At 39.5% G+C, this 16,265-nt stretch overlaps 1 long non-coding RNA gene across 1 annotated transcript; it reads left to right on the forward strand.

The window, feature by feature from the left end:
• Positions 1-12,788: 12,788 nt before the first annotated feature.
• Positions 12,789-13,785, forward strand: LOC137586945 (uncharacterized). Its single transcript, XR_011033836.1, has 2 exons — positions 12,789-13,021; positions 13,100-13,785. It is a non-coding gene; the product is annotated as an uncharacterized lncRNA (long non-coding RNA).
• Positions 13,786-16,265: the final 2,480 nt, after the last annotated feature.

The raw sequence follows: 16,265 nt of genomic DNA on the forward strand, positions 1-16,265 counted from the left end.
TCGAACAATCTGCCGTTAGACTAGGAAGAAGTTTAGGTGGAAAGCCAAAGCACATGTAATTCATTGCATCGAATCTAATTTTTTATCATTCTTAAAGTATCCTGTCAAAAATCAGTTCGTTTGTCAAGCTGTCTTCATAATATATAACATCAATTAATTACAATGCTTTCTGTCAGCTCATTTTGTCGCCTTCAACAGCTGTGCTTTTGTTCAATATTATTCATTCAGTTGATCCATTTGTGAAACTGTGTGTCAGCTTCGATATTGGTTATCTGTAATCAAAATGGGCTATCTGTCGCGATATCACTATCTGGGCACACACGTGACTGCTCTGGCATGTAAATTAGTTTGGCTCACAAAATTTCACGTATGTACCTCGTCAGTATTTGTAAAGATACTGATTACTGGATTAATGCCAACGTCAATTAAAAGTAATTGATGTGCTAACGGTCTGGATGACGCTTAACTCTTCATCCTAACGAAACGATTCCTTAACAATTCATTTTGATTCACTATGGTAAATTCTGATTGCCTGTTGCCCTGTTCGGGCACCAAGGGTCAAGGGGCATTGTGAACGGATTGCTCTTTTTTTGCTGCTATTTTCTATACTTTGAATTTTAAATCACAATTGTTGCTTCGTCCTTGCCTCCCTAGAACATCGCTTTGGTGGCGTTGTTATGGTTATGCCTCAGGCGTTTGACCGGAAAAGAACAGCGTGGAGCATTTAAAGCACTGACTTGTGGACACGGACATGGTTGTAAGCTGTAATAGAAAACGCGCACTTTGCGGCCACCATCTCTGTTGTGGCCGTTGAGTGAAACAAAAGTGTCGCTATTATTTAACGACGAAAAGCTCCTTGGGCTCCACTCTGCACTCTCTATGACTCTTCGTCTTTAAATGAAATGTTAAACAGAAATTACTCAGAGTAGTGCATTGTACAAGTAACACAACACAAAACACAAACGGCTAAAGGGCACAGCGGCGTTCCCGGGCAGAGATGCAAACGTGAGTCGTGATCAATGAGGAACGGCGTAGGATGGACGGCACCGTGTCGATTACCTCATTGCTTGAGACGATTCTGTGCCTGCAATTGCACTACTCATTGATCGTGTCACGTGCTTGCCTCCTCCGCAATTTTTGAAATGGGTGTGAGGAAAATAAGGTTATTGTGTTACACTGACACCGTTGCCTTTGGTACGTGTTATGTAATGGAACAGTTTGTTGTAACCAGCAGAAGTTTTTTCTTAACGCCCGACAATGAGTCGCCGATTTGTCACCATCGAATGGACCTTAATGGGGATCTCTGCAAAATATGGCATCTTCTATTTGTATTTCAAGCTTCGCCTGCAGTTGACACTGAAAATGCAGCTTCTGTTGTCTGGCGGGGCTGTGAGGGCCTTGGGAGGAGAAACCAACTTGTCCAACATGCCTTAACACAGAGCATTACCACAAGCACCTGGTCTTGTATAATATTTATTATGCTTTCTAGTAAATAAAATAAAACGTAGCATACATTTCAGCGTCTTTGTTTGAGTGCTCAAGTATACGAGTGAAGCGATGCCTGAGCTAACAAGTGGAGCAAAAAACAACACTAACAACAACAATAGAAGTATATTGAACTATTTTTTGTCATCATTGATATTTTCATTAGTGCTAGTAGAAATGGCATTTGTATTAATATGAACTAAAATGCGTATATGTGGACTAATTCCTTGGAGGATAGACAAAAGATTGAGAGTAAGAACTTTGACTCATCAAAATGGGTAAATGTTACATTGGATTGGCAAACAGCTCTAACTAAAGTTTTTGAATTATTTTGAGTTGACCGAACACAAAACTTTTTATTATCCCCTATTTGATTATTAAATCTAAAATAGTTCCATTTGTTAAATATTATAGGGGTCGATAACAGTCTTTAAGAACTTACATTAGATCGAAATTCCAAATATAATACAATTTAAATTAAATTGCGTGATTGTTCACTTTTCACAATATTTCAAAATAGATCTTTCACAGTTATTTTCACTTTAGATTTGGACATTTTTGATAAACATTTTATGCACTTGTCTCACTTGGAATATATTTATCATTTTTCTATTTGTATTTGTTATTTTGGATCTTAAATTTAAAAACTTTCTTAAAAACGTAGAGACGAGCAAAATGCGCTGGGATAAGTTACCAAACTGACTTGACACGTCGAGCACCGGAAACGCGGAAGCGATGACGATGACGGCCACTTGTGGAATGGACTGCATCATCGCGACTCGTCGACGACTCGCCGTCGTTCCCAGACCCAAAGGCGAATCACAAGCCTCGCCGACGTGCCGAGCAGGCCGAGCAACAAGTCAAGCCAACGATGGTCTGAGTTTGGGGTGGTACACCCACACGAATGCCTCGCTGCCGACTGACGAATGAACAACTACTCTCAGGGCTCAAATTGTGAGTGGAAATTCGTCTGAGTGAGTGACTTTTTCCCTTGTTCGATAAGCTGGCTAGAAAGCTAGAAACATGACATTCAAAAAGCCTCATTATCGACTTATGTGTTCTCATCAATAATAATATATAGAATTCCAGCCTTCAATTTACAAAGTTATTAATCTGTGGTTGGGCTATTGAAGTGCTTAAAAATCTGAAAACGAATCTGAAATTTTGGAACACAATTTCAAAACGCTAACCGAGGAGCACATCTGTTTTTTTTTTCAGTGGGTATCAAAAACTCCGGTCTTATCACAACATATTCCATTTCTGTTCGTACCGCAGTCACCCACCACGGGGTGGCTCGTGTTTTGGAGTTCCTCGACATGTACACCACGTGCTGAGGCACAACTTCGTATCAGAGGGGGGTAATACTGATGTAAGGGCATCAACGGGAAGAGATCGCCCGTTACTTAGGGTTGCGCCCCCATTTGGCTGATTAGCCTGCATTCGACTTTGACTGACTTATGTCCCTGCCCCAGTCCCAGATCTAGGGCCTTTCTCTGCTTGTAACTGCCACTCCGTCCCATCAATTTTTCTTTTTTTGTGTTACTAACTCCGAATCGACTGACTGTGTTGTATACTATTATTATTATTATCGTCTGTTTGTCCACACTCTTGTTATCACTCTGGGCTCATATCCTTATCGGCTGCGGCTGGGTTTATCTGATGATAAACTTATTGTCTGTCAGATAATAAAATGTTGCCTAGCAAAGTTCGTTTTTGCTTTTCTTTTATTATTATTTTTGTAAGTTGCATGTGATATATTTTTTTGTTTACACACAGGAGAAATTGTTTCGTTGCAGTTGTTTGATGTGGCTTAAAGGATTTTCATGATTTTCTCTCAATTTTAGAAATGTGTACTCTATTCTCAGTTAATATCGCAAACTTTTACACATACATAGTTCGAAATTGCTTTTCTAGGATTGACAAATTTAAATTTATCAATTGCCATGTTTTGGTTTAAGAACCCAAAGAATTGGTAAAATGTTTACTCAGAGTCAATTTATTGAGAAGTCTCTCCATATAGTCAACGGGATAAAAATAAGTCAACTTCGCCATCAAGTGCAAAGCTCTTGCCTCTCTGACAACCCTCTGATGCCACCATCCCGGCTCCGAGGCATACTTCCGCTTGCCTCTCCACTGGCCTTTCTGCCCACAAATGCCTCTTCAGTCAAGTGTTGCCAAATACAAATTGACAGTTAATATTTTTAAACTATGTAGCAAGTGGGGAGAGGTGGTGGTGGCGTGGTGTGGGGGGTGTGGTGGTGGACGAGCCTTGTCGACAAGGACATTATGTAAATCACACGATGGCAAGAGATGGGTTGCTTGCCTTCGCTCTTCTTTCATGGCTCCAATTGCTTCCTTCGATGTGGAAATAGTAAACAGGAAAAAAGGCATAGAGCAAACGAAGGCCAAAGCCCGACCATTGCATCTAGCAATTGCGTGGGCAACTCTCTGCTGAAGGAGCCTTTTGATTATGCCCCAGTAGTTAAGTCTGTGGCAGGGTGTTGGCTTTTGGTCTACAACTAGTGGGACTACACCCTTAACATATTAAACCGATCATTGTTCTCGACAAGCATCGCTCACACAAAAGTAAAACCAGGCAAACAAATATATACTACCCAGACTTGGTCTGTTTTGTTGTGGTTACGTACAAAAAAGACAAGCACAGGACGAAATTCTCGATTGAGAAGAAGCAATCGTTGGTTTTTTTTTTTTCGTGGTAAGAGAAAGCCATTGCTGAAAATGTCCGTAGCTACTTGTTTAAATGTCGTAGGCACACAAAAGCAAATCTAGCTCATATACTTATAAACAATCGTCCTAGTATCAAGTCAAGTAATCGTAGCTAATCATGTGGTCCAAAAATTATTATCATCGTAATTAAACTCTGAATTAACAGGGTAAGCAATGTGAGTTTGTCATCCTGTGTCTTATCACCAAATATAGTAGAAGGCACTTCCGACCCGATAAACTATATACATATATTCTTGAACAGACGCGATGTGCTCATCAACTTCACTCACTGAGTCAATCAGTCTGGCAGTTGGCCAGATCCGATCTTAATAATATGTACTTATCTGCCTTAAAACCCATCAATCGAACAGCCTACTTTACTGAGAAACATCGCATAATGTAGAAAAAATCCTGTGAAATACAAAAGTATTTGAAAAGAGGAACTTATTCAAGCAAATTTCATCGAGGACTTTGAATAGGCTCGTTAGATTCAATATCTTTTTTGCGTATGAGTTAACAAGTAGTTAAGAGTTTTTGGGGTATACCCCGACTGATCTCAGCCTCTGAGAAATATGTACAGATGAATACAAACTCTAAATTTCTTATTCCAGTTTAGAGATCTGAGGGGAAGATCCCCTTTGCGGAAATAATGCTGGGAGGAAGTCGAGAGAAGCATATATTACAACTTTGACTTCCTATCCATCTTTTTTATTTCTAGCTTGCGTACCTTTTCGGTTATGAGTTGCCTATACATTGGTCTATACAACCAACGTTTCACTTATATTATCGTTTTAAAAAACATTTCATTTAATAATCACTTCCACTTTACGCAATCTCTTTTCCTTACAGTTCCACCAATCCCTGGCAACCGCAATCTCTAGTCAAATTCAGGCAACGTCTATAATGCAATCAAAAGAAGGTCCTGTCCCACATTAATATGTATACACGACGAGCATATTTAAGCAGAAGCTGCAGGGAGGACTTTAACACGTTTAAGACACAAATTTAATCACACGACACAAAGCCCTCAGCAGAATCCCCCCCGTCCACCCCGATGCTTAGCTGGGGTAGAAATCACACCCGCGGTTATTTTAGAAAGAATGCTAAAACTGAAGGAGAATATTGTAAAGTACAAAAATAAAATGTGAAGAAAAGGCTGTTAAATAGCTACCCTCCAACCCCTCCCCACCCCGTCCATGCCCCAAGGGCTTCAAGACCCACGCGGCCTGTCAAATGTCAATAGCAAAATGTCCTCGTCGTCATAGCCCTGTCCCTTTCCTTGTCCGTGTCCACATCCCGGTGGCCGACAGCTACATACTTAAGCTGCTTCACCATCGTTGATCACCGCAACAAGCAATCCTCTTTTTCGCATCTCCTTTCTAAGCATCTCCTGCCGCTGCCCAGATGAGCTGGGGGTCAGGTCAGTTAGTTGGCATATTTACATTTATTATGCGAACCCACACAGGAGCTCCTTGTTATATTTGCCTACGAGGGAGACGATGCCTGGAATTGTATTATGAAATCTGAAAGAAAGCAAAACCCCCATATTAGTTTCCGATTAGAGTAAGTAAATCCTTGTGTCTGTGTTCGGCACTAACTCCTAATGACTTGACTTTTGGATTACAATTTTGTATACTCTTGGTGTTTATATCCTTAATTCCCATGAACATCCGAAAACATTCTCAAGCCGTTGGATATTTGACAACTTGGCCGTACTTAAATTTCGACTTTAACGTGTGTCCTGCGACTTGGAAACCGCACAGAGGTTGTTTAAAATCTTCCTCATAATTCTACGTCAATTGAAAACAGAAATAATTATTATTTACTCAGTGCGGCAAACGCGTAACAAACGAGAGCAAGACCCAACGAGAGGAGTTTATTTATGGTCCACATTTTTGAATTAACGAGCCAGAAGCAAGGAGGCATCTGTATGTGAAAGGATATGCGGCTGGATGTGTGGCTTATGTGTGCACCACTGCCTCGAGAGCTGTGCTAATTGGTGTCATTAAAAAGTTTTTCTTGCAATAAAGTCTTCAGCAGCAAAGGCGAATAAACGGGTGGAGGGAAGAGTAGACGCATTTAAGCATAACACGTCCCGAAAAAAAGAGCCGAGTATTGGAGTCGGGCGTGCATACGTCACAACTGGCATCTGCTTTACAATGTTAATGTAATCAAAAGTTTACGTCTTTCCGCCTGATTCGTGATTATGAAAATTCGTAACAGAAAACTTCAGGTGACTTTTCTTTTTTAAAATAAACAAATTAGCATTTAAATTACGAGCGAGCCACAAACAGAGTGCGATAATGCGTGCCTGGCGAAAAAAGTCAATGAAGCGGGATTAATTGGAATGTCCTGACTTTGATGGCCCGATGGTCATTTGCACCTAGATCCACCTGTAGTGAGGCTATCTACTTACACTATAAAAAAAGACGAAAGTTCACCATGACCAGTTATTTGTGTAATAGCTGAGATACGAGTGTAAATTGTGAACGGAATTTATTCATTTTTATTTTGACAGAATGACAATTGGATGTTCCCTTTCTGCGAAGGGAACTTCACACATGTTTAACAGGACTCTCACTACCCATTATTATTAGTTATATGAACTAACCCACCGTAGCTGGATCTTTTAGTCATATCCATTTAATATATCCATATCTTTGAGTACATTTTAATCTATAAGTTCGCAGTGAAATCAAACACCGTTTCTCTATGTGTATGGTGAAGTAATTGTTATTGATGGCGCATTGTCCAATGTTGCAGTTGACAGAACTTTCCTCAAGATTGGCAAGCAGGAAAGAAGGTTGTTATGTAAATTAGAGGAAGAAATGGCAGCTGACTTTGGACGTCTGCCTATGACTTTGAAGACCTGTTGACTCCAGTTAATGAGTCTTTGGATATTTCAAGTAAATACACCGGCTATTCAAAATATTAATTTCAATTAAGTTTGGCTTAAGAGTTCGGACAAAATATTGAATTGGAACGCATTTTTCTTCGAATTCTTGATATCTGCCCATTCGAAAACTGTCTAAACTAAGGCCAACATCCATGAATATTTTAATTTTTGCACACGACAACGGGATCGATGATGACAATGGGAGCTTGAGAAAGAAGCAGGATTCAGGATTTGCCTGGGCGTCTATGTGGCGCCGCTCTGACCGTCCCAGGGCCACCCTTTAATCACATACACATAGCGCAATCTATTTACATTTACACCAAATGTACAAATTTATTTATCGGCAAGGGCGATGGAAAAGGAAATCGAAAAATGGGAAAGAGAGACAGGGGATGGTTGAGGTTTCAGCGTCAAACGACGTCACACAGAACGTTGTTTGCGTTGGCGACAAACGCGCTGGAAAGTAGGCAACGTTATCTGTCTATACTGTCCGCGTGTGTGTGTGTGTGTGTGCGAGCGCTTGTACGTGTGCGTGGGTGGTTTTGGGCGGTTTAATAGGGAAAGGGATAGAAATAGGACATGTTTACCCACATCTCTGTGTGTGTATGCGTGTGTTTGCGTGTGGTTGTGTGTGTGTGTGCGTGTGTGTGTGGCATGCTGATGAGTTCTGCTTGTTGTTGTTCTTGAACAAACTTTAATTGTTTTTGATTTTTCTAAGGATTCAAGTGACGCGATTTTTCTCATTTTTGGTTTTTGTTGCTTGTTTACTCAACAAGTGGATGACTCCAAGCAGGAGCAGATGAGACAAGGGGGCGGGTTGATGATTATGGTGCTAGCGACATAAGGAGGGAGGATGTCCTTTTGAAGCCTTTCGAATGAGAGTTGTCAACAAATCATGATATATGTATGTATGTATGGATGTAAGAAAGAAGAAAACGGGCTAATTAAATGTACATTTGTGAAGCTTCGCCGCAGGGATGAAAAGAAGGAGCAACTCTCAGTTTGTACACAGCAAGAAACATTTTAATTGTGAAATTCCAGGCTCAGCAATCGTGCCCAATATTCCATTTGATTCCTCTCAGTGTACATTTTTACAAATGCACTTCGTTCAGTCAGTTTCCCTCGGTACTGCAACCACTTGAAATACTTCCCAACGGCCAATTGCCTAAATGTCACGTACACTACTAGTACCATGGACTTTGTGTAAATGCCAAAGATATGCGAAAGAGTCCTTCTCCACCCGTCCCTCGACTTCACCAAAAATTCCGCTAATTGTGGCACATGTTGCGTACTTCATGTCGTTCTCCCCTCCCTCTGCACCGCTGTGGCATGGCATTATGTGACGTAGTATTTACCCTCAACTTTAAGTTCTCCCACAATGCACTTCATGTGCATTCTCTGCTCCATCCCATCGCCATCACCCAGCCTCTACTTCAGTTCACTTTGTTTTGTGGCTCATCTGCGTGGCAAATTGAAAATTGCGCTCATTTATTTCATTATTGGCAAAACCAGGGTTTCTTTTTCGTTTGCTGCATGCATTTGGCCCCATTCAAATAGCCGTGAAATTGCATTTGGTTTATGTCTGTGGAACAAGCGGGCAGGGAGGAGTGGATGTCAGAAAAGAGATAAAGAAAGTGATACGCAAATGCCAAACTTATAGAATTAAAGTTTAAAGTTATACCAAAGTGAAAAAAACAAGAAAGTGATTGCTAAACTTTCATTCACATCTTATCTACTAACTAAAAGACACTAAACTAAGTGTTAGGTAGTTCGAGCAAAGGACTTCGAATTCGAGACCACAAAAGGTGTATAACACTTTACGCGGACTCAAAAAGGAGCCTCATCCTGATCTAAAGTCATGCTAAAGAAAAATAAGTTTACAGATTTCCATGAAACCATGGAAGAAACTTCTTAGACAGATCATTTATATTTACTAACAGAAGGTTACACGAAAAGATCCCGGGCTCATTCTATAAAAATACCAACCCAATTATGTCGAATCATACTTACCTGGGTAGAAGAAGTTCATTTTATTAGCTCTGATGTTGATAGCCATTTCACCCCTTTACGAACCGTTTGGCTCCAGCACTTTGAGCTGTAAGCATTTTAATTTAATTGAAACTGGCCCGCATTTGGACAAAGCCAAAGTAAACCGCATTGCACCCGCTTCTTTAGCATTGTTTAGATATTATTTAAGTTTACTTTTATTGGGGAGTCGAGTGTACATACATACATACATGGACAGAAAGGTGTAAATGTGTGAAATCGAACTGCGTCTGCGGGCTAAGATAAGAGAAAAGCCCTCGATGCCATTTGTGCGATTAGATAAAAAGGGAAATCAAACGATTGCTCCGCACATGCCATAAAAATCCGCATGTATCGAAAACATAAAAATTGCCTGAAATGAATTGAATTTGATTTCCCAAAAAGCAGCTACATAAGTGCAAATGAATCTGCCATTCCAATGGCAAAGGCCACGTCTGGGTTAAAGGGTTGAGAACAATGAGAAACCGCTCTGAAGTCGAGGCAAAGTGGACTTTTTCTCCATCCACTAGGCTAGGTAGAGGATAACTAGCATATACTTATACTAAGTCTGCTTCATATTGTACTTGCGGGTATTTGTGTGGTGGTACTTACTTAGCCCTCTGGTAATGGTGTTGACCCCTACTAATTTCCTTGCTCACCACTCTCCGATCTCCTGGTAATTATGAGTATCCAAGCCAGCTCTTGTCCCATGTTGTGATAAACCAATTTGAATCTAGATAATTATATAAGGTTAGTGCTGTGCGAATTATCTTCTCTGCTCTTGCTTTGTGTTTTTCTGTGGTAATAAAATTTGCACTAATGGATGGCCTAATACGGTTAGATGAGTGAGTCACGGTCATCTGAGTGACTCTGATGACAATTACATAAACCACATAGTCTCGGGCTCATTCTCATGTTATACACTGCCTACACTGCGCCAAAACTAAAATCATCCTGTCACATCATCTCATTAACATTTGCCAGGGGTTAAACTTCAATCCCCTCATTATAATTTTGTTAAATGTTATGTAAAAGAGTGTCATATTCCCACCCCGACTCTCCCACTCCAACCTCCGACTTGGCGCCATGCTGGCGTCACTGTCGACTTGCAAATGAAGTCCTTGGAGGGTTGCCCACCAGCTTCCATTTTCAGCCATTTGACGTTTTGACTTTTAATTGTGTTTTAAAGTGTTGCCCGACTCTCCCCAGGCCCCTGGCCCACAGTACACAGCCAACAACTCGGGTCACTTACAGGCCATTTGGTTTTTGATTTAGCTCGGCTGTATGGTCATTTGATGCCTAATTAAATTTAACGATGGCGTTGATTTCTTTCTTGCCACAGAGAGCAGTTTTCTCATGCCTTTCACAGCTTCCGATGGGGACTGGATATCCATTCATACATTCATAGTTTAGAAGTGTATTGTATGTCCATGACTTATGACACGCCCATCTACACATGGGAATACACTAATCTCACACCATATCAAGAAAATGTCTGTGATTGTTAACCACTACCGTTATGTAGCCATCTGACACCAAATCTTTTTGCTTTCTAAAACTTTAATTTCAATGTTTATAACCACAGGTTAACTACTTAAATAGGCCAGATCGAACCACCATAACTGAGAATAAATCGACTCCTTATGTGCCTAACTCACAGAGACCTTAAGACCCTTTCTTTAAGTTAAGTGCGAGATCCGGACGTACGGCATTCGGTCCTCTACAGGCTAGAAACCCATGATAATGCACTGGCCCTCAAACTGCTGGAAAACATCATCCTAAAAATATGTCACCCACATGACCTGTCGTTTAGACCAGAGACGGACTGTTCATTCAACTCCCATGTCCAGTAAGAATGTCTCATAATTTAGAAAAAATCTCTCTCTAAATAAATATTAAATAGGCAGAAATCAGGGCTGGAAATCCCACGCCTAGTTATGCGTTAGTTTGAATAATGGATTCATAGGTAAATTGTCTGGTCAACAGACATGTTGGTAGAATTCAATCATAACTGTTTTTGACTTTTTTAGTACTCCTACTAAAAAATAGTTGAAATGAATTTGACGTGAAATTAGGATAGATAGAGTAATAACTGAAAGAGTAATTATCAAAGTTTGTTAAAACGTTTTCAAATAACAAATGGTAAAATGTAAAACTTCAGTCGCGCCGAAGTTTGTATACCCTTGCAAATCTTTCCTAAGCAATAGCCGTCAAGGAAAAGAAGTTATAAAGAATATAAAAAGTCGAAGTCGAATTGTCTTCTAGCATAGGCTTTAGAGGAAGTATGTAATTTTATCGATTCTTTATCTGAAGACTGTATAATTTAATCCTTCGATTTTTTCGATCTTTATTTTATTGAGTAACAAAGTAATCGCCTGATCGCCTGAATCCGAGATATACAACCCGTGCAGTTCATTCAAATCTACATGAGTAATTTCATGGGCCACTGGGCACAGTGGTTGGTTGGTTAAAAACATTTTTTAAAATGCAAAAAAAATGTAATAAATAAAAATAAACAAAATAATCATTCGTAGTCATCCCCCTCCTAACGTTACACCCCCTGCTCTAAATCACCATATAACCAGAGGGCCGGGGCTAACTTCGACCGCGGCAAAGTTTGTATACCCTGGCAACTTTTTTTGGTAACTCTTTCCTTACCCATTAGCCATCAATGTGGAAGAATGTTTTTTCTAAAAAGGCTTATGTTTGCGAAAGAATGGCCTACAATCATAGGAAACAACGAAGATATTCATCATAGTCACTGTTTTCCACCGATCGTTCCTATTGGAGCTATATGATATAGTCACCCGATCTTGATCAAATTTGGCAAAGTAGTTTTTAGGCGTAATAAACTCTCTAATATTAAGTTTCACGACACTAGCACAGAAAATAACGAAGTTATTGAGAAAAGTCACTGTTCGTGACTTTGGGGTTTGTATGGAAGCTATATGATATAGTGGTCCGATCCGGCTAAATCCGAGATATACATACAACCCCTACAATATATACAAGCCTACATGCAAAATTTCAGCTCTGTAGCTCTTACGGTCTAGGAGGAGTTTGCGTTGATCCAGACGGACAGACAGACGGACATGTCTATATGAACTCGTCTCGTCGTGCTGATCAAGAATATATATACTTATATGGTCGGAAATGCTTCCTTCTATGCGTTGCACACTTCTGACCAAAATGAATAAACCCTTTTTTCAAGGGTATAAATATGCTAGACCTAACAAGATCGACATTTGTTTAAATCAATAATAATTGAACACAATTAGGGGGCAAAGATACTAAGCAGCTCTTCGTTGAGTTAAATCGAAAATCCCCATAATTTAATTTAATTTAAGTCTAATATAATAAAGTAAACCAGCTTAAATTTTATAAATATTAAGTTTTCATTAATGTCGAATCATTCAGCGACATCTTAAAGCGATAAATCTTGATACAAATTTTGCACATTTTTAAAATTTTCCACCTTTAATTCGGAATATCCTCGGAATAAATGTCACTTGATTATTTCGATTACTTTTAAAGTAAGTCTACCGAATATTTGAAAAAAAAAACAATCAAGCAGGCCTTGTCTCGGCTGTTTGCTTTATTTTTCTCTACATCGGAGAGAAGAGACTCTCTCATTTCAGTTTAGTCTGAATCTTATTAACATCAACACTAGTTTTCTGGAACAAAACAAAAAAATAAAAAATAATTTTTTGTTAAATTATTTATTAAAACATTGCTCTACACAACTGCAAACACAAAATTTATAAACTTTAAAAACTTTTGAAATACAAAATAATCGACTCTTGTGCATAAAACGTAAAACACCTCAACTCGATTTAAAGCAGTCGACTCGTGCATAACTTCTAATAGTTTGGCTTCATCATCATCAGGGTAAGTATAGTTGCTTATATTTGTATGAAGAACCAATCAGATAATATTGGTAGATCACGATTATTCCTGAATCAGCAGTATCACCACAAGGTTTGGATATATTCTATTCCGGTGGAGTGGAAGTCCATAGCCAAAGCCGTATACTGTGATTCCTTCTGGGTCGTCTATGGATTTAATCAATTCTAAAAAGCTTTTCATCCATTATGCTGGCCGAATGCAATGATACATTAATGGAATCGGTTTTCTATGCCTTGTTCCATACTTCGTGTAATCTGACCTCATTGAGATCTCTTGTTTGTCCTCATTGATAATCTCCTGACGTTCAACTTGTGCCAAACTGGTGGCGCCCACAAGCAATTCTGCAATTCTGGTGTTTCGTTAAGTTGCATTGTAGCAGTCCGGTTACTGGTCTTCGAGATGGTCATTTTAATGGACAATTGTGTCGATGTCTGCTTGGCATTGCGACTCAACTGTTTTCCTTTCAACCGAGGCATCAAAGTTGACCCCACCAGATGATTGAGTCAGGAAGAACTTGTAAAACCAACGAGCTCATTGTAAATGGTCCGGACGAGTACCTTTTTACAGCAAGTCAACGATGAAAACTCATCTGGAGTGATCTAAAATTCTGTATATGATCAAAGTCTGCGGTTGTTGTAAAGAAATCACTTTCTTCATATGGATGCCATCTGGTTTAAGGATATGAAAGAGCTTGACATTAAGTGTTTTGATTTCTTAAATAAAAGAATCGAAACGCTGAGCAACCAGGTGGAATACTTTCATTTCAAAAGTCCTAAGAGATGGATCATGATCACCCCAAGACTCGGGCACACAAACGCCCAATTTTTGTATTATTGCTTTTGTATTTATTTTATTTATATGATATAGTGGCCTGATCCGGCTAAATCCGAGTTATAAAAACTGCAGTATATACAAGCCTAAATGCAAATTTGCCTAAATTTCAACGCTGTAGCTCTTAAGGTCTAGAATGAATTCGCGTCGATCCACATAGCAGGACCGACAGACGGACATGGCTATATGAATTCGTCTTGTCCTGATCAAGAATATGTATACTTTGTATGGTCGGAGATGCTTCGTTCTATGCGTCGCACACTTCTGACCAAAATTAATATACCCTTTTTGCAAGGGTATAAATATTTTAAGACTATGTTGATTCTATTCATAGCTTTAACACGTACATATATGTATGTACTTATTATACAGTTTTATTAAAAACTGTCTTGTTTTTTAGATGTAACTTTCGTTGTCCTGTTATGAAAGGATCTGATGAAAGTAGTAAACGATTAAGTAGGTCTTCATTTGTTGCTACTCGAGAAATTTTTCTTGTATAGTGCAGACGAAATTTTTTAATGTCCTTATTTCTCGACTCGGCAGCTTCCTCAGACAACTCCCCAATCGATACCAAAGCCTATTTAATAATGGATGGTCCATGAATTATAATTTTATAAGCGGTAGGCGGAAGGTAATATGTACCATGATATATCCTTGTCAAATCAATGGCTATTTTGAGTGCAATTGTCTTAACTTTTCAATATTAATTTTGTATCCTGAACAAAGTGCTTGCAATATTGTTGCACATCTTTCAATAAGGTCTTCATATAGGCCTGTAATTTCCGCTGATAACCCAGGATTACTGAAGAATTTTCTGGCAGTGTTTCCATCATTCGATGTTCCAAATCCACCAACCTTGGGCAACGATCAATCCCATTTTTGAAAGAAATTCTGTTTGTATCCAGAGCTTTCATCAAAACCCCAATTTCCTATTAGTTTTAGGTTACAAACACAGTGTGGCTCTAACGGTCTAGGAGGAGTTTGCGTTGATCCAGACGGACGGACATGGCTATGAATTCTGGTGGCTCAAAAAACCGCTTTATCTTGAATATCTCAAAAACAAGAGCTAAACTAGCGACCCCAAGTTACTGCAGAAAACAAAATGTGAATCTTGTACTAAAATCAACCCAGCCTTCATTCTAACGATAAACAGTATAAATCGTATTTGTAGTACAAACATTTGAAACTAATACAACCTTGAATCTTGAAGATACACTTACTAAATGTGTGTAAGTTTACTCTTCTTGAATCTACTTGTTGTGAGCACAAGGCGAAATATTGATTTAAGGCTTTTTTCATTTGGTGAAAAAGTCACCCTCAGGGACGAAGGATTGAACATCCCCCTTAAATTCCAATACTTGCTCTTGCCGGTCCACTTGGATTACTTAGGCCTGAAGATTGTCGCTTAAGTCGCTCTTTTGGCATTGAACAAATAAGCACGAAAAAGGATTCAGGAGCGAAAACGCGAGCTAATAACAGGATTAACACAATGGGGGAAAATTGAATTTCATGCCAATATACAATGGCACGCTTAAAGTCACAGGTCTTGGTGCTGTGCCTTGGTCTCGCTGTAGGACTCGCTCTACGGAAGAAGTTCGACGAGCGAGCAAACACAAAGTCCCAAACGTAATTTTCACGAAATCATTGAACTGCGTGTGAGTGTGAAAAATAACAATTTAGATAAATATTGTGACGGCGACGGCGACGGCGACACGACCTCCATGGGGCGTCACACCGGGTCTTCTTCTGGGGCTAGCTCCTCCAGACTATGCGCATCGAGCGTTGACACAGAAATCATATTAATATAAATTAACGATGTGGAAAATTTAGTTTAGTAGTGAAAATGGCGCCGTAACGAAGGCGAGTCAACTTTATGTCTCACGTCGTCGGCCCATCAGTCAAAATGTCCTGGCGTGCAAATCCCAAAGTGGACCCAAACTCAATCTGAGAGATTGTTTTGTTTTGCTTTTGAAGCGCATTTTTTACTCGTTTTTCGCCAACTCTCCAGCATCAATCTCAATATTTTTCAATTAATTGCCCTGCTCTCAATCGACGTTTGATTTAATTTCAATGCATTTTCTTCCAACGTCATGTGTGCGAAGTGGGCGAGTTCGGATCCACTCCCGACTCAACTTAGATTCAACAACCCGCGCAAAGACATAATCATAATCCGATTATATCTACGTCATCGACATTTCATATGTGGGAGCCGGTGAAACTTTACAGGGTTGGCTGGTAAAGGATAATAACTTGTTGATTGTGAACTGATGAAGTTTTTCAGCCTTACCAAGGGAACGCAGCAATGTTCTCCTGTTCGTAGAGTGGGCAGGCAAGTTTAACTAGATTGAAAATTAATCTCGCAAAGAGCTGAAAATTAAATGAACAAGTAGAGAAG

The sequence above is a fragment of the Drosophila tropicalis genome, unplaced genomic scaffold (genome assembly GCF_018151085.1).
Source record: "Drosophila tropicalis isolate 14030-0801.00 unplaced genomic scaffold, ASM1815108v1 contig_1009, whole genome shotgun sequence".
Taxonomy (NCBI): Eukaryota; Metazoa; Arthropoda; class Insecta; order Diptera; family Drosophilidae; genus Drosophila; species Drosophila tropicalis.